Genomic DNA, 18,513 nt, shown 5'->3' with positions numbered 1-18,513 from the left:
CCGTTCTTCCAACCTCACTACCTTGAGCGCCAACGTCTCCACCTCATTGTCACGCTCAGACCTACAAATGCAAAGGGCATCTTCCAAAGCCTCTACCTCAGAAATGGCAGCCACCCTGCCCTTTTCAGCACGAGCCAATTCATCAGCCTTAACACCCAGTTCGCCCCTCAGATCGACAGCCTCCGCCTCTCTTCGACCAAGCTCAGCAGTCAAGGTGTCCACCCATTCCTGAAGGTGGGCATTCTCGGCCTTCACCCCCTTGCTCACCTTAAACTCATCCTCTTTGGCCTTAAGGGCCGCCTCAAGTTCACTACATCGGCCAATGGACGTCATCAGCTCTTCATCCCGATCTTTTAGGTCTTTAACCTTCTGCGCCAACTCCTTCTCCTTCTGCTTAAGCCCGTCATGAAACAGCTGAAAATCATTGTCTTGGGTGAATACATCGGCCAATGCGCGATGCTTAGTGCAGTACTCTTTGTACTTAGAGGTCACCTTCTCAAAAACATCCATCTTTCGCCTATCCCTCCGGTCGCGCTCGATCTCCATGATGAGAGTCTGACATGTAGAGGAAAGAACGCCAGCTTAAGTAAATCACACATACAAAACAAACCCGAAAATAAAAAAAAGAGAGAAAACACTTACCCGCAAAGCCATGCCAGAAATACTCCACGATAGCTCCGCGTCACTCATCGCCTGAAGAGCCGTGCTCTCGGAAGCAGTGCATAAAGGGGCAAATGCCGACACTGTCTGTTCGGAGTTCGCCAAAAGGTCGTAATTCACAAGAATGACCACGTGTCTGTTAGGACCCTCCGTCCTCACTTCCACACGGGTATGTCGCTCCAAAAAACCTCGCACATCTTCACGATCGATGTCCGACTCCGAACCATCATTCTCCGCACGCACCGCTCCATCTCCTCCTGTAGGAGATGACGCACCGCCTTCAGCAGATTGTACAGGTCCCCTGGCTTGACATACATCTTCGTCCCTAGGGGACCTCCCAGCCAAAATGGCATCCGCCATAAAAACGGCCCCGACGCCTAACCTAGGCGAAGATGCCGCTCTCGATACAACAATTTTTCTCTTTTCAAGATCGGCGGCGACGACCTTCCCAAGCTTCACCCTCCTCCTCTTTCTCGACGGCGATTCATCCCCGTTGGAAGATTCATCTAAGAGATGGTAGGTAGGTCGAGAAGAGATCTCATCCCGAGGAGGGTCCCTTGTTGGTTCAGTACGAGTACAACCTCTACAGACGGACTCAACTAAAGTAAATTGCATCCCTGCTGATGCAATGGCCTAGCAAAATGCCGAGACTGAAGCCTTCTTTTTAAAAATCCGTAGGACTATCACCACAAAGAGATCATATAAGCAAACGACAACACATAACTGAAGGTTAGGGCAAAGAAGCACTTACCAGACGGAATCTTCAGTCCAAAGTGTTTGAGGAAAGCAGCCCAATCTCAAATCCCCACCATGTAAGGTAGCACGCGAGCTACCCAATCCTCAATATCGACGGCAGGAAAAAGTGCACGTCTCTCAGCTGAACAAAAAGTCATAGGTAAATAAGAATCAGAGACAACGAAAGTAAATAACAAGCGTACATCACCAACACGTACGATTATGATTCCACTGCTATGGAAATCTAGCGGGGTCCGACACCAAGTGCTCCGTTTTGATGAAAAAAATACTTGTGCCAGAACTTCCGACTCTCCTTGTCAGCCGTTCCAACCACCAATCCCCTGGTCCCATGATGTCGCAGATGCATCATGGTACCCCTACGAAAGCTCGAGGAAAATAAATGTAAAAGGTGGTAAATTCCAACCTCACACTCAACCAACTCCGCATTCTTCGTTAGCACTAGAAAGATTTTATACAAGTACGGAGACAACTGTGCCGGACAAAATTCGTAAAATCGATAGAATTTCTCCACCAGCAGGAGAAGAGGGAGGGTATGACCTATCACAAAAGGATATACATAAAAAGCACAATACCCCAGTTTGTGGACTTCCACGATGTCCCTCCCAGTCGGAACCATCTCGACATGAGGAGGAATATTGTACGTAGACCGGAGTTTATTTATCTGAGAGGGCCCGGTTTCAGAGATCAACGGAATGGGAGAAGAAGCAGGTTCCTTATGGAAATAGTTCCTAGACAGAGGGTTTCTGGGGAGTATTTCTTCCACGGTAGGAAAACGGTCACCCTCCTCAGCCGCTATATCCTCGCCACCGGAAGGAGAGGCCACTGATAACGGAGTGACGTCGGAAACTTCATCTTGTACACTAGAGGTTCAGGGCATCTTGATAATAGAGGGTGTACTAGTAAAACTTGGAAGAAGGAATGATGGCTGGACGAGAAGAAGAGGAGCAGAATCACAGGAACAGAGATAGGGATTGAGAAAGATGGTCAAAGGAGAACAATGTATAAACAAGGAAGGAAATGGCGAAAAGTTTCTAAAAAAATGAAACCCTCACCTATTTATAGGGCTAAATGGCACGAGAATCGAAGTGGAAGACTGCCAATGGCACTAAAACCAAAGTGACAAGCATTCAGACGCCACCTTGGGAAGATGCATGAGAGTGATGTCACATCTTGATAACCACATCAATCAGGATTCCACAGGACGCATCGCTCTCTTGATCTTGGTCAACCCGACGTAATTTAGTAGCCAAATTCTCCCACAACGGAAATAAACGATGTCCACTTATCGAGGAAGTGCAGGGCTATGACCTCAACAAGCGGAGGGACTAACTGTATAGGTCCAAATTAGGCAACCACAGTAATAGACAAGCAAGACATAGGACGGGGTCGACCACGATACAGCGATCGATGGTCGTTGTGATAAAGGCCGACGACCAAAAGCGAGCAGTTGAGATGATATAATAACGGTAACTAGAACTTAGAAAGAGACAAGAAGAATATTCCTTTGGATATTCTCTACTTTGTACTTTTTAGGGGTTTTTGGGGAATTCCCCTTATAAATAGGAAGAGACAATGAACAATTAGGGAGATCTGCCTTTTGGGAACTAAGATACACATTGTAAAGTCAAGAGAGATATATATGAAGGAATTATCTTATTCACTTTACTCAAGTATATGTTATTCAACCATCATTCACAAATCTCATAGATCCCACGTTCATATCAACTGCACATCCTTTTACGTAATCAGATGGAAAAGGTACCCAATCACATAATCATTGGGTGACAGTTCCTTTATATTATTGTCATTTGTCATTCCTTGCATTCATTACATGTTTATGATATTACGTATTCTACCAATCTTAGTATATTGAACGAACTAATTAATACTCCTAAACTCTTCTCACTACACGAGAATCTCGTTCTATTTTGTTCTGGAATTTATTAAACTCAATTAAGATTCACCCCGTTAATTTGTTATTAATTGGTTTAGCACTTATTTGCTCAAACGTACATACTGGCCAAAACCTTACAATCTTGATATGATAGTTTTTTGGGGAAACAGTAAGGAAGAAAAGCAACTTGCATGTAATTGCAATATCTTATATTTCTAAACGGTGAGTTTGATGCAAAAATTTAAGTACTTTTAAGTGAAAATAAAGAAACCAATGCTGCCTTCTATCTCTCCTAAAATCATAATATCTATGCCTCATAATCAATAGTGTTTCTATTTTCCTATTTCATGGCAAAATATGGCCAATCCATTAGTATTAATTCTCGGGTCTATTACTCAAATTGTCACTCATCTATCCGATATTACTTTCTAAAGTTATATGCTTTCGTTTGTAACAACAAAGTCACTTAACTATACATATAACATTCAGAAGGTCATTCAATTAGATTTTTTAAATTTTTGATTACCATATACCTATTTTACCTTCTAAAATATCAACTTTTTTTTCTTTTAAAACTTTTTAATATTATAATTTTTTCTCTTTTAATTTATATTATGGACTTACTTAGAATAAATAAATTTTATATATAAATTAAAAAAATAAAAATTGTATTTAAGCATGTATTTAGAATAATTTGTTAGTAATGATATTTTTTTATATTAATAATGAAACTCAAAATTTATTTACATAATTGAGAATGAAAGAAAATAAATATTTTGAAATATATATATTCTATGCACGTAATATATATATGCTAGAAATTTGTTTATTTTGAAAATAAATTTATTTGTTCTTTAGGTAAGTCAATAATGTAGATTAAAAAGAGAAAAAATCATAATATTGAAAAAGAAGAAGATAAAAGTTGATAAAAAAGGAAAAAATAGGTATTTGACAATCAAAAGTTTGAGAAATCTAGTTGAGTGACCCTCTGAGTGTTATGTAACGACCCGATCGGTCGTTCCGAGAGTGTTAGCCCCGTTTCCCCCATTTTTGCTTCATCTTGTGCGGTTAAGCTCTTTTATGTTGTGTTGGGTTGGTTGGCTCGGGTTCGAAATGATTGTAGAGAGAAATGAGATACTTAGTTTATTAAGTTGATTATAAAGTTGTAAAAGTCAACCGGAAGTTGACTTATAGGTAAGTGATCTCAGAATTTAGTTTTTATGATTCGGATAGATTTGTTAGGTGATTTGGGATTTAGGAGCGTGTTTAGAATGTATTTTGGAGGCCCGTGGTAGATTTAGGCTGGAATTGGCGAAATTGAAATTTTGGCATTTTCCAGTTGGTGGAGGAAATTTTGATATCGGGGTCGGATTGGAGTTTCAGAAATTGGAGTAGGTCCGTTGTATCATTTGAGACGTGTGTGCAAAATTTCAGGTCATTCGGATGAGGTTTGATAGACTTTTTGATCGATGGCAGAATTCGGAAGTTTTGGAATCCTTAGGCTTGAATTATGGGTTAATTTGGTGTTTGATGTTATTTTGAGTGTTCCGACGGTTCGACTAAGTTTGAATATTGATATATGACTTGTTAGTATTTTTGGTTAAGGTCCCGAGGGCCTCAGGATGAGTTTGGATGGTTGACGGATTGATTTTGGCACTTAAAGAATGTTGGTATGCTGCTGTTCTCTGACTTCCGTTGATGCAGAATTTGGGCTGGTTGAGGTTCATCGCAGATGCGGAAGGGTTACCGCACCTGCGAGCCTGCAGGTGCGGCTGATTAGGCGCAGGTGCGGAAAAGGAGAAGTTAATGAGAAATTGCATGTGTGCACCTAGGACCGCAGCTGCGAGGAAAAAGGCCGTAGGTGTGGTATCGCTGGGTAGAACATATAAATAGATGCCTTCGCGAATTTTTGGCTTATTTCATCAATTTCTCATTCGGGTTGGAGCTTGTGGGAGCAATTTAAAGAGGGAATTCAAGGGAATTTCGTGGAGGTAAGATTCCTTGAACAAAAACTCATTTCTATGGTAATATTTTATTGATTAGACATGGAATTCATGGAAATGGTGGTTAAAATTGGGGGTTTAGGGTTTGAAATTGGAGATTTTGATTTAGGGATTTGAGGGGTCATTTGTGGTCGGATTTTGATGTATTTGGTATGTATAGACTTGGGAGAGAAAGGGATTTCTAGTTTTGCGATTTTTGTTAGATTTCGAGACGTGGGTTCGGGGGCCGGGTTTGAGCGAATTCGGGATTTTGAGTCTAATTTGATAATTTTTGCGTGGGCTTTGTCCCTTTGGTAAGTATTGATGATATGATTCTGATTTTGGATAGATTCGGGGCGATTTGAGGCCGAGTCGAGCAACAAAGGCATCGCGGTGTAGATTTTCGTCCAGTTTGAGGAAAGTAATGATTGTAAATGTTGTCCTGAGAGTATGAAACCACAGATTTCACATTCTTATGCTACTTTGAGGTGACACACACGTTAGATGACGAGTGTGGGGTCGAGCACCGCGGGGGATTGTGACTTGGTCCGTCCCGTACGACTGTTAAGTCGCGTATTTGATTGAAAGCTGTTTGATATCATTGTGTTTTGGAAAATTAGTACTATGTTTTGGGCTGAATGCCATATTTGGGCCTCATGCCAACTGTTTTGGACCCTTAGGGGCTTTTTACTACTATTCTTCACTGTTTTGACTTAATATCTGTACTTAGTCATGTTGTATTCCACTGTTTTCATAACTAAACTATATTTACTCCGTTTTTTATATTTTAAATGATATTTTGGGCTGAGCATCATGTTTTACTGTTTCCCAAGGGGCTTGAGAGATTTCTGACTGGGTGATGCCGATGGCCCGTATTGTGAGGATATTATGGGATCGGGGTGCACGCCACAACAAGTTGTTACTGATTCATGATATTGAGAGGCCGAGGGCCTGATTGATTTATGCCACAAGGTGTCTTGTTGTTATGAGATCGAGGGCCTGATTTATTATGCCACGAGATGGCTTGTTATAGCGCTTGGGCTGTAGGAGCCCCTCCAGAGTCTGAATACCCCTAGTGAGTGCGGGTACCCAGTGTGAGTGATGTGATGTAGCCTGAGGGGCTATTGTTGTTTCATATTGTTTCCCGAGGGGCTGTTCTTGATCCATGTTATACTCGAGGGGATGATTACAAGTGATTGTGAGGTAGCCCGAGGGGCTGGTTCTGTTGATATTATGTCCGAGTGGCGGTTTATGGTACATGTTTTTGCCCGAGGGGCTAATTACGTTTCTATCATTTTACTCACTATTTTTATCACTCGTTTTGAAACTATTGCAAGAAGCTTTCTTTCTTTTAAAAGAAAAGGGTTTTACTGAAACTGAGCTTGATTTACGAGAAGATTGATTTTTGTACTGTTTTGGAAACATATTGTACTCACTATGGCGTTATGATGTGTATTATATGTTTTCTTACTGCTCAGTCTTTATTTACTTTTATTACATACTGAGTTGGCGTACTCACATTACTCCCTGCACCTTGTGTGCAGATTCAGGTATTTTTGAACTCGGTAGCAGGTGTTGATTGCTCAGTGGCAGAGTCATCGGAGTTGACAAGGTAGCTGCCCGACATTTGAAGCCCTGCTCATCTCCCTCTTGTCTTCCTTAGATTGTTTTAGTATATTTTTAAACTCTTCGTTGTATTCAGACCTTAGCCAATGCTCGTGACTTGTGATGCCCCGATGTCGGGTTTGTGTATTTATTCCGCACTGGTCATTTAGACCTACATTATGATATTTCTTGTTAATCAATGGCTTAAAAATGACTTTTACAGAAAAATGGTTAGATTTGGGAATTGTGTTGGCTGGCCTAGTTCCACGATAGGTGCCATCACGACCGGGTCGGTTTTAGGGTCGTGACAAGTTGGTATCAGAGCCTAGGTTACATAGGTCTTATGAGTCATGAGCAGGTTTAATAGAGTCTTGCGGATCGGTGTGGAGACGTCTGTACTTATCCTCGGGAGGCTTTAGAACCTTTAGGAAATTCCACATTCTTGAATTTTTATCGTGCGTCATTGATTCAGCTTGAAATGTAACTCTTGAAATTCCTTCCACGTATTCGTATGAGCGCTCAGAATCAGAGGTGTATCGATGACTTGCGATTCCCTAATCGAGGGGAGAGATGTGATCTCTGTGTGTTGATGTTGGTCTAGTCTGGAGGACTTGAGGCTGGGTTTTCCCTATAGCTTAAGCACTGAGGCGTTGATTGTATGAGCGTCTGTTTTTGGATTTATATGTTTGATAGTGTCCCTATTAGTGGGACTGATGACTGGATGGCTATGTGATGAGTATGATGTGACTGCGAGATGTGTTCATACGATTTGAATGTGACGAGAAGGGTCTATTTGAAGGTAGAAGGAACTATCTGGTGCTTGATTTCCATCGTGATTTGATGTATAGCCCGAGTTATGCGCGCATTGAAGGATCTTTTCATGTTGTCTAGTTGGGGAGTAGAGTAGATTTCATGCTACGATATGAGTTCAGACTCAAGAATATTAAGTGATTGTGTGATGTTTATGACTGTGGAAGGGTATAAAGAGGTGTTAGTTTGAGGTGAAGCAGGTGGGTTATCTTATGCGGAGTGTTCTGAAGTTGTGTGATCCCTATGTTGTTTTGTAGCGGGATCCCTATTACCAGTGAAATATATTGTTTGCAATTTGAATTTGGATCGTTTGAGAGTGGGCTTGTCGGTTACGAGAGTGAATGCGAGATTTGCAGATGATTTGAAGTACTAGATGGGTTGTGTTGCACGAGCTTATGAAGGATTTAGTTAAATCTCACTATGGTATTTTGGCAGTAATAGAGTATAGGCATTGTGAGTCCTTCGGTGTTTTGACCTATGACTTCGAGCTAAGTGGGGGAGTCTGCTATCGATAAGTTGATTGCGCGGCTAAGTGTCGTATCAGTTTTAGTTTGAGGTATGCTGGCGGATCAGTTGTGACTTGTGTAGTTTGAGATCGAGGATGACTCGAGTAAAGGAAATTTGGACAATGGAATGTTATGCTTTATGGGTATATGAGAAGTCGTTGGATGATTAGTGGTTGTTGTAAGGGATGTAACAGGTATGGAGTAGGATATCATTCGGCTGCTTAGAAGGAGGGGTTATTTCCTTATGTATTACTGTACTAATGAGGCACATGTTGTTTGGTTCATTTGATCAGTCTAGTTGAGGTTTGAGTAGAGTGGATGACTTCCGAGAATGGTTATGAAGGATTCAAGATTTATATGTAGTAATTAGGAATCTCTAGGATGTGTATTTGGCTAGAAACCAAGGTTTACATTGGAGAGTGTCAAGACTCGTGGTATTTTTATATCAAATATGGATTCTGCATATCAGTATCAGGAAGGTGAAGGTAATGGCTTTAGATTCGTAGGAAGTCTCTTCAGGGTAAGTATTTGGAATGTGGTGCTTTTGAGGATATTTAAGAAAGTATTCAACGGCTTATGAGCCTTAGGCGGTGTGGTTTTATGCTCGGGTCTTGTATGGTGAGTCTGGGTTGAGGATTGCGGTATTATACCGAGGGGAGGTATCAAATTGAAGGTAACTTAAAATGAACTTGGATAAATAGGATAGTTTGGTAGTCGGTCGGATCAGTGTGATATGGGATATGATTAGTTCTTCGGGTGCTTATGAGGTAATAAGTTTCTACAGGTGTTTCATAGTGATGCTCTTGGGTTTTTGGTGACCTGCGTAACTTGGTTGGGTTAAAAATGATTCAGCCCTGACGATTTGGTTTTGTGCAAATGGGATTCAGAGAGTTCTTGATAGTCTCTACCACGGTTAGAGATGTGTATTTTCTACTAGCATGAGGAGCATGTGATGTACAATGATTTTCTTCTAGATGGGATCAATGGAAAGTTCTTGGCTAGTTAAGTATGTAGTTTCTTGTTGCCTGGAATGAATTATGAAATTCTTATATTTATCATAGGATGGCATGGTATATGCGGTATGTTGTGTAGGGTTGCGATTTTCATGTGTAAGGTCACGGTTCAATTCTGGAAGAAAGGACATAAGTTCTTATGTAGCACGGGTAGTGTTAGATGATTAGGCAAATGATATTACTAATTAGTGTGGCTTGATGAGGGTATACCTCTCATAAAGGGCAATGTGATTGAGTTAATAATACATCATTGGTATTGCGACACTCTCTTTTTTGATCGACTGCTGATATTCGAGTTTGCTTGGTGGCACAGAAGAATTTTAGGAATATCCCCATGGAGTGATTGGGTATTAGAGGTGTGTTGTATATTCAGATGGTGGATTTGGGATCGGATATGGTGATTCATGTGTTATATGGATTTGGAAACTGAGAGTTCTCATAAATAGGTTATGTTGTGGTTGTGGGTCACGTGTATCGGCCGTGTGTGGTGACTATCAGGGTTTGGAGACCCGAGTGGATCCTTTTTTACTTAGTATGTTAGATTTTGATGTGATACTGGGTATGGACGGGTTGTCTCCATGTCGTGTTATTCTGGACTATTGCACTAAGACGACAACGTTAGCTATGCCGGGGATGCCACGGATTGAGTAGCGAGGTTCGACGGGTTATGTTCCCAGTAGAGTGATTTCATTTTTGAAGATCCAGCGGATGGTTGGGAAGAGTTGTCTTTCTTATTTGGCCTTCGTGAGGGATGTCAGTACAGGGACTCCTATCGTTGATTAAGATCCGGTGGTGAGGGATTCTTCTTGATGTGTTTCCTGTTGCCGGGCATGTCGCCGGATAGGGTTGTTAATTTCGGTATTAATTTGGTGTCGGGCACCGTATCGTATAGCACCGGCGGAGTTAAAGGAGTTGAAGGAGCAGCTTTAGGAGCTCCTTGATAAGGGGTTCATTAGTAGGCCTATATGGAGATGTATTCTGCATCGAGTCGACTTTGTTGACTTCGAGTTGCTATTGTTGAGGGATGTGTTGATTCGATTGTTATTGAGCTTATTAGTATTCTGGGGTGATCTATGAGTTACCTCTCCGTGTTGCGAGGCATTATGATTTGTTGGTTATATGCACATACAATATGCTAAGGGAACAAAGCCCAAGCGAAAACAATCGAATTACCACAAAATTCCATAAATTGGTCAAACCCGACCCCCGGGCCCACATCTCGGAATTTGACAAAATTCACAAAACTAGAATCTTTATACTCTCACGAGTCTATCCATAAGAAAAATTATCCAATTCCGATACCATTTAGTCTTTCAAATCATCATTTTACATTTTGAAAGATTTCACAATTTTCTTCCCAAATTCCATCCCAAATCACAAATTAAATGATGAATTCAATGATAGATTCATGTACTCTAGCCAAATTTGAGTTAGAATCACTTACCCCGATGAATTTCTTAAAAAACCTTCGAAAAATCGACAATATCCGAGCTCTCTAGGTCAAAATATCAAATAAAATCCAAAACCTCGTATTTATAGAGTACCCCACAGATTTCCACCTCCGCGGGCCGCACAAAATCCATCGCGGTCCGCACAAAACCAGTGCGGTCCGTACAAAAACGACCACGGCCGCACAGGCTTTCCTCTGCAGTGACAGGTTTTAGTATTTTGACCATAAATTTTGCTACCGATGTTCAAATTGCGATATCTTTACCTTAGTGGAAACTAGACACGAAGGGCTACAACTTTCGTTTTTGAATCATCTCATAATTCCTTGTAGATCAAAAGATATGAGCTTCTGAAGTAGGACTAGTGAAAAGTTCCCTACCGCAGCCGCACAATATTTTGTGCGGTACTCACAGCACCTACCGCGGCCGCACTTCTTTTTGTGCGGTCCGCACAACACATACCGCGGCTGCACTTCTTTTTGTGCAGACCGCACGGGTGAGTTGCGAGGCCTGCAACCCTTCTGGAACTGCTACAACTACGATTTTCGGCATAAGACATCCCGGAACCTACCCGGAACTTCAAACTAATTGTACCAACACCTCCCATGACATCGTTCAAACTTGTTCAAAACTTTGGAACGCTCACAACAACATCAAATCACCAATTTAACATAGGATTCAAGCCTAATAACTCCAAAAACTCTTAAATTATGCTTTCGATCAAAAAGTCTATCAAATCTCGTTTGAATGACCTGAATTTTGCACCACATCCCAAATGACACAACGAAACTACTGCAACTCTCGGAATTCCATTCCAACCCCTATATCAAAATCTCACTTATCAACCGGAAGGTGCCGAAATCTCAATTTCGCCAATCCAAGCCTAAACCTTCCACGGACTTCCAAAATGCATTCCGATCACGCTCCTAAGTCCCAAATCACCTAACGGAACTAACCAAATCATAAAAATTCCAATCCGAGATCATATACAAACAAGTCAAATATTGGTCAAACCTTTCAAATTTTAAGCTTTCAACTGAGACTGTTCTTCCAAATTAAATTCCGATTAACCTAAAACCCAACACCAACGATTTACATAAGTCATATTGCATCACACGGGGCAAGTCAAGCCTGAGAACTGGCGAGCGAAATGCAAAAGCTCAAAATGACCCGTCGGGTCATTACAGTAAATCAACAATAGAGTTCAACAGTATGAGATGAGATTAGACCATTAGTCTTAAGGATAAGCAACGAAAGTAACCTCGAGTTGGTTGCAGACCTCAGTAACGATAAATCAAAGAAAGAATTATGGTATAGTATGACCTACATAGATGCAGTAAAGTCATATGAATGGATAACCAGGTCTATGAAATAAGATATAGCCATATTCGCAAGTTCTACAAAGTACCGAGCGAAGAACTTCAGTACACCTATAAATGCGTAGAGAGGCATCCTATTAAGCCTTGTATATGTTATCAAAGTAAGGCCTAGAGATTGGCTAAAAGTTGGAGGAAAAAGGAGAGAAGAGTCGCATAGGCACACTTACAAGGTCATTATCGTAAAGGTTGCATGATAGAAGGTAGCAACAGTTACGAGATTGGAAGGAATTCGATCACAAATCATGGTGTGGGAAAGAGGCCTAAAGGGGGGAATGCCCTGGCCTTTGGATTTATTCACAAAACAACTGCCTAAATGGCAAGGAGAGTATTAAGGTATTCACAAGGACTATAAGTTATGAAAATGATAAGAGCATCAGTCAACATTCGAGGACGAATGTTCTAAAGGGGGGAATGATGTTATGCCCCACAAAATTACGTCGATATTACGTCCCGCAATATTATATTACGATGATGTTACGCCTTGCAGTACTACATTACGATGATTTTACGCTTCGCAGTATTAAATTACGATGATGTTTCATCCTGTAGTATTGTATGTTGAATTTGTCGTAAGGTAATTGACATCAATCCAAGAAAAAGATTATTTGGAGATTATAAGGATTATGCTATTTCAAATAAGTGATGAGTAAATTCGTGAAGGCGAGAGGGGAGGCAAGTCAAAGAAAATGAATTTTCGTCCAAGTTTGGCATGCTGGGATAAAATACGGGCCGAACGTTAATACCCGATATTTATGGACTAGTAGCATACAAGGTACCATATAACCATGATAGTACGATATACAAAAGGGTATATTAAAAATAAGTAGAATTTTAAGTAATTTGAGACAATTCTTAATTATGCGGGTAATTGGTTAATTATCGGGTAACGGGATATTATCATTAAATAATTAATTATTGGATAAGATTGAAAACCCTCCCCCACCCCACGTGGCAGCAAGCCACTCTTTAACCAAATGACTCTTGATCAATTTTGGTTAGGTGGCAAAATGACTACAAAACACTTCATTTTTATATCTTGAATACAAGACACATTTCGTTAGCACTTATAAGTTTTGACAAAGTGAGAATGTGATTTGTAATTATAACTTGTCATTGTGATTCTTATAAGTCTTTTATTTTAGATCAGAACGTTAGCCATTTTGTCAAATTCCTACAAAGGAATACTATAACAAAACGCTAAAATTCCTACAAGTTTCAACAATTCTAACGAGAATTATTTACACATTCGCAATGTAAGATTTTGCGGTTCTAAAGGATTACGGTGCAACCTTTTCCAAGAACATCATACGGATATTTTCCTACTCCGGGTATGTTAAGGCTATCCCTCCTTTCTTTTGGCATGATCCATATGTTACAAATAAAACGAGTAAATGCACAACTTCCATAAATGACTATATTCATAGAAATACTAGAGGTTGTTACGTTCTTGATTCGCCATGTGTCATATTATTCTATCATCTGTTCATGGGTCTCAAAAATACGTAAGCTGGTAAAGTTTATTTCATGATATTAATCAGAGGCATAATGGTCTTATGACGTATCGAGAGATTTTATTAACGTATTTCTTATGCATTTCATGCATTTATACATGTACATTGACCCATGACCAGATGACGTTATATACACATATATATGTATGTATATATGTGTATATAGGATATGGGAAAATGTTATGGCGTTATATACGTACCACCATCTAATCAGCTGGTATACGTTGATGATGTTGCGCACAGTGGCCGAGATGATATGATGGGATGCCCTAAGAGGCCTGATGATATTATGAACACATGTACCTATGCACGATATGACATTCATATGCATATGCATGACACTATAAGTATTACATGATTTACAGAGTTATTCAAACTTACATGTCGAGCTTTTTACTCCATGCTTCTCTCATGTATATTGTCTATTATTTACTGATTTTCATTCCTTATATACTTGGTATATTATTTGTACTGACATCCCTTTTGCCTGGGGACACTGCGTTCATGCCCGCAAGTCTCGATAGACAGGTTGAGAGTCCTCCAAGTAGAGGATCAGCTCGGCGGAAGATGTTGGTGCACTCCATTTATTCCGGAGTTGCTCGTTTGGTCAGTATGATTTAAATGTGTATTGTTTGGTATGGCAGGGCTCTGTCCCGACCTTTATGACAATTATGTATCCTTAAAGGCTTGTACACCGATGTCATGTATGTAAAAGATTGTATGACTTTGTCGGCCTATGTTCAGTATACGAGTGGTTATTTTGGTCTTAGAGGCCCATATTTCTTATGTATAAGTTGTCACACCTCCTCTTTCACTACACCCCGTAAGGGCATAAAGGAGTTTTTCCAATTAAAGGACAATCAGAACGAGATTTATTATTATTATTCAGAGTCCCCACTTGGGAGATTAATGGTGTCCCAAGTCACCGGTTGTATCCCAAACCGATGAAACATATGACTCTGTTAACAGTCCGCGAACCAGAAATTTGAGTAAGGAATTGTGTTAACCCGGGAGAAGGTGTTAGGCATTCCCGAGCTCCATGGTTCTAGCACGGTCGCTCAACTATTGTATTTAATTTTATCTGATTTTAATACATGCTAGCTTATGTGCCTTTTATTCGTAAACCGCTTTTACCGTTATTTTAAAATAATTGCAACGTCGTGAAAACGCGTTTCGAACCACGTCGCAATCAATGCACCCGTGGTTTTCAGCACATTTTGACTCCGTTGAGATTTGGATTTGGGTCGCATCAATGCGCACCCGAGTTTAGGAACGTAATTTTATTAAAGTCGTGCTTAAAGAGTCTAGCGTATTATTATTTTGGGGAAAACCGTGAAATTCGCTGAACGGCCCTCCTGAATTCTAAATATTTTCATATAACATTATTGAGGGCCCCACAATTTATGTGTTTTGTTTTGTGAGACTCATCTCATTTTATTGATTACAGGACAAACCTAAAGCAAGTACGATTTTCTATATTTTGTTTCTAAGAATAAAGCAAAAGAGGCCCTAAATAATTGGAGTTACTTAAACAAAACATATTAATAAAGACCCTTTAGCAATTCTGGGCTCAAGTAATTGGCCCAATCCCTGCTGAATTGAAACCAACCAGCGAGTTGGACCTTGAGAACATGCTGAGTTTGAAATTCTACACTAATTCTATGCTAATAACGTTCAGCCCAGTTTTGCTTCAGTTCCTAGTTAATAATACTTCCTAACTCATGTTGCAATTAACCTTAACTAATTATCCACAATCATTCAAATATCCAATTATCAACTAAAGATGCAAGTCCAGAATCAATTTCCAACCTTATGTCTTTTAACAGAGTTAATCAACAAACTATTCTAGGCTAATTAGTGATAAGCTAATCCAACAGTCAAATTACACGTTCAGCTCTAAACTAACTCACAATTACCATTACTAAATACAAACAATGTGACTCTAGGATTACACTGCCAGTTATTAAGACGAGTGAGGACTGTGAATCACAAGATCGCTTTATGCTTTGAATAACTTCTGATTTTTCAAAACTTAACTACACCAAATGAAATTAAACTACAACATGTCTAACAAACGATCAAATGTCCCGAACAGTCCATGAGTTTAACATTCCAAACCAATCTAAATCAGCGTAAAACAATTTTAATTACGGTCCAAACTACTACAATCAACTATGATAAAACACAACAATAACTGAAGCTTCCAATGAAGTTATACTTCCATTTCATTTCATTCCAACTGGACAGCTACATGATTTGAGATTCAGGACATGTACCTGATATTTAGACCACAAAACAAAGAAGAGTTGGAAGTCAGCTGAAGCAACGCATGAGCAGCAGTAGCAGAAAGCAATTTTCAGCAGTACAGAACAACAAACAACCCAGAAAATGAATCCAGAAATTCCAGGAAGGTTCAGAACTCAAATGAAACAAACAGATTAAACCAAAACCCTTGAAATGCACTCAGTTATACTAGAAAGGCATCATCATACTTTCACAGGACCAAATCTCAATCAAACACAATCTAATTAGACCCAAAAACTGCTCGAGATCACCCAGCAACCATTCTGAACATCAGCAATCAAAGAGTGAACTAGAGGATGTGAATTAGTAACTAGAACATCAACATCAGTCTACAATCAATTTCCAATGAAATAGTGATATTTTATTATTTTTGAGTTTTTTTTTAAATTTCTACTTCAGATCTGAAAATTTCAGAGAGAGAGAGAGTTTTTGGGGGAATTCGATGGCTGAAAAAAAACCTCCTCCATGAAGTAAAGGGCATGCCTTTTATAAGCACCCATGAGGGCAGCCCTCAGATTTTCAGTTTTCAATGTCAGTCCCTTACCTATTTATTCAATTAGTCCCTTATTTTCTAACTTGTTACCCAAGTAATCCCACTAAAATTATTGAAATCTACACTAAAGTACCACTCCAGAAGGCCCTAGAAGATTCTAATTGCAACTACCATGTGCTGCCCAATCCTAAATGTCTAAACTACCCCTGAACTTAAACTAAAACTACAGCTATAACCAAGACAATTTCTTAAGCTCTGAATATAGCCCAATTTAACTCTTGTTGAATCTATCGATTGAACTCAGAATTAATGACCAAACTAACTACCAAACAACGACTAATTAAATTGAAACTGAACTAACTAGTAATTAACCTAAACTAAAGGAACACCAGAAATTAATTCAAACAAAACTTAGTAAAACTAATTAACAAATTATCAACGGCTTAACTAAAAATCAAACTAAGATCAGGAATTGGAACATATTAAAATCAAACAAACAACTAGACTTAATCATAACAAATCAGGACACAAGATTAGAACAATATTGACAAAAATTAAAATGCAAATTAAACTAGACATTAACCATGGAATTCACACATGCAGAAAATCAGAAAAGGAAAAAGAATTGAAATAAAAGAAAATGCCAACAAGAACTCACTGACAACAAAGAGCTCCGGCCAGTGGTTGTTTCTCCAAATCCCCGAAATTTCTGACCCGTAATATCCCTAACCATGTGTTTTCATAAGAAAACACCTGGTTAGGGTTGTTAGGGACCGAAATCATGGAGACTTTGCATTAGGGATTTTGGTCGGAAACCTTCAATTTGATATTCAAGCTGTTCCAAGTAGATTCGAGAGATAGGGCTATGTGGGTTGGGTAGAGGAGGCCCAGGCGGTCACATGATGTTAATTTGGTGGCGATTGGGTTACTTTGGGTTTTGGCCGGAGAATCTTTGATCGAGGATTCGACGAGCTAGGGCAGGATTTGAAGGAAACATGTGGTGGATTCATGATGAGGGAGAAGAGGAGGTCTCGTGGTGTTATTTTGGGGTAATTTGGAGTAGGTGTCGTTCACCGCCGGCGAGCTCCGATGAAAGGATATGGGGGCGGCTGGTTTTTAGGGTTTAGGTTAGAGATGGACCGGGGGGGGGGGTCTAATAGGGGTGGTCTAACTTTCGGACACTAATATACTCAACGACCCACACTTCTCATCCGTTCGATCAAGAGACCTCGACGGTCCTGATCTGACGCCCCTCGAAACGACGTCGTTTCGTTTAGCTGAGGGAATGGACCGCGTCAAGGGGTTTGGGCCTGGGTGAATCACTTGGGCATGACCCAAATCGTGGGCAACCCTTTCTCTATTTGTTTCTTTTATCTAATTTTTGTATTTCATCTTGTATATTTTTTTTGTATATATATTTCTTTTTAATTTTATAAAATTGCAACAATTAAAATAAAGCCCTAATATATTTCAAATTAAACTAATTGATTTCTAAATTATTTTAAAAACTATTTCGGGATGAATTCACAATTAAATAATTAAAAATGCAAAAGTGAACTATTTTTGTTATTTTCTTCATATTTTGTTCTAAAACAAATTAACCCCTAATTAATACTAAAATATGAAATTAGATCCTAAATGCAAATGCATATTTTGTATTTTCATATGAATTAAAATGCACAGATAAAATGCAATAACTAACAGAAAATGACATCAAAATTCACAAAAATTGTAAAATAATAAAGAAATTGTTTTGTTTGAATTTCTGGGAATATTTGCTTTGGGAAAAAATCACGTGCTCACAGCTGCCCCTCTTTGCCCGAAAACACGAAGAGTTTTCGTGCAAAGATAAGTGAGCGGAAATGAGCGATTTTTGCCCGTTTGAATATTCCGTGTGAAACATTTTTTTTTTTAAAAAAAGTTTGACTGCACCCTGCTTCGGAGGTTGCCTACATATCCCGGGCTAAACAGGAATCAGGTCAGTGTAGTTAAGGAGTGTCTGGTAGCTGGGACTACCAGGAGCTATGATTTCACTGCGATTGCTGCTGCTACTGCTTGCTGACCCTCCTTATTACACCATGGCAAAATAAAAGAAGCTAAACTAAACTATAACCTATGAATTACAAAATCCTATCTAAATTCTTCAAACTTG

The sequence above is a fragment of the Nicotiana sylvestris genome, chromosome 8 (assembly GCF_000393655.2).
Source record: "Nicotiana sylvestris chromosome 8, ASM39365v2, whole genome shotgun sequence".
Classification (NCBI taxonomy): Eukaryota; Viridiplantae; Streptophyta; class Magnoliopsida; order Solanales; family Solanaceae; genus Nicotiana; species Nicotiana sylvestris.
This window is presented reverse-complemented; position numbering follows the sequence as displayed.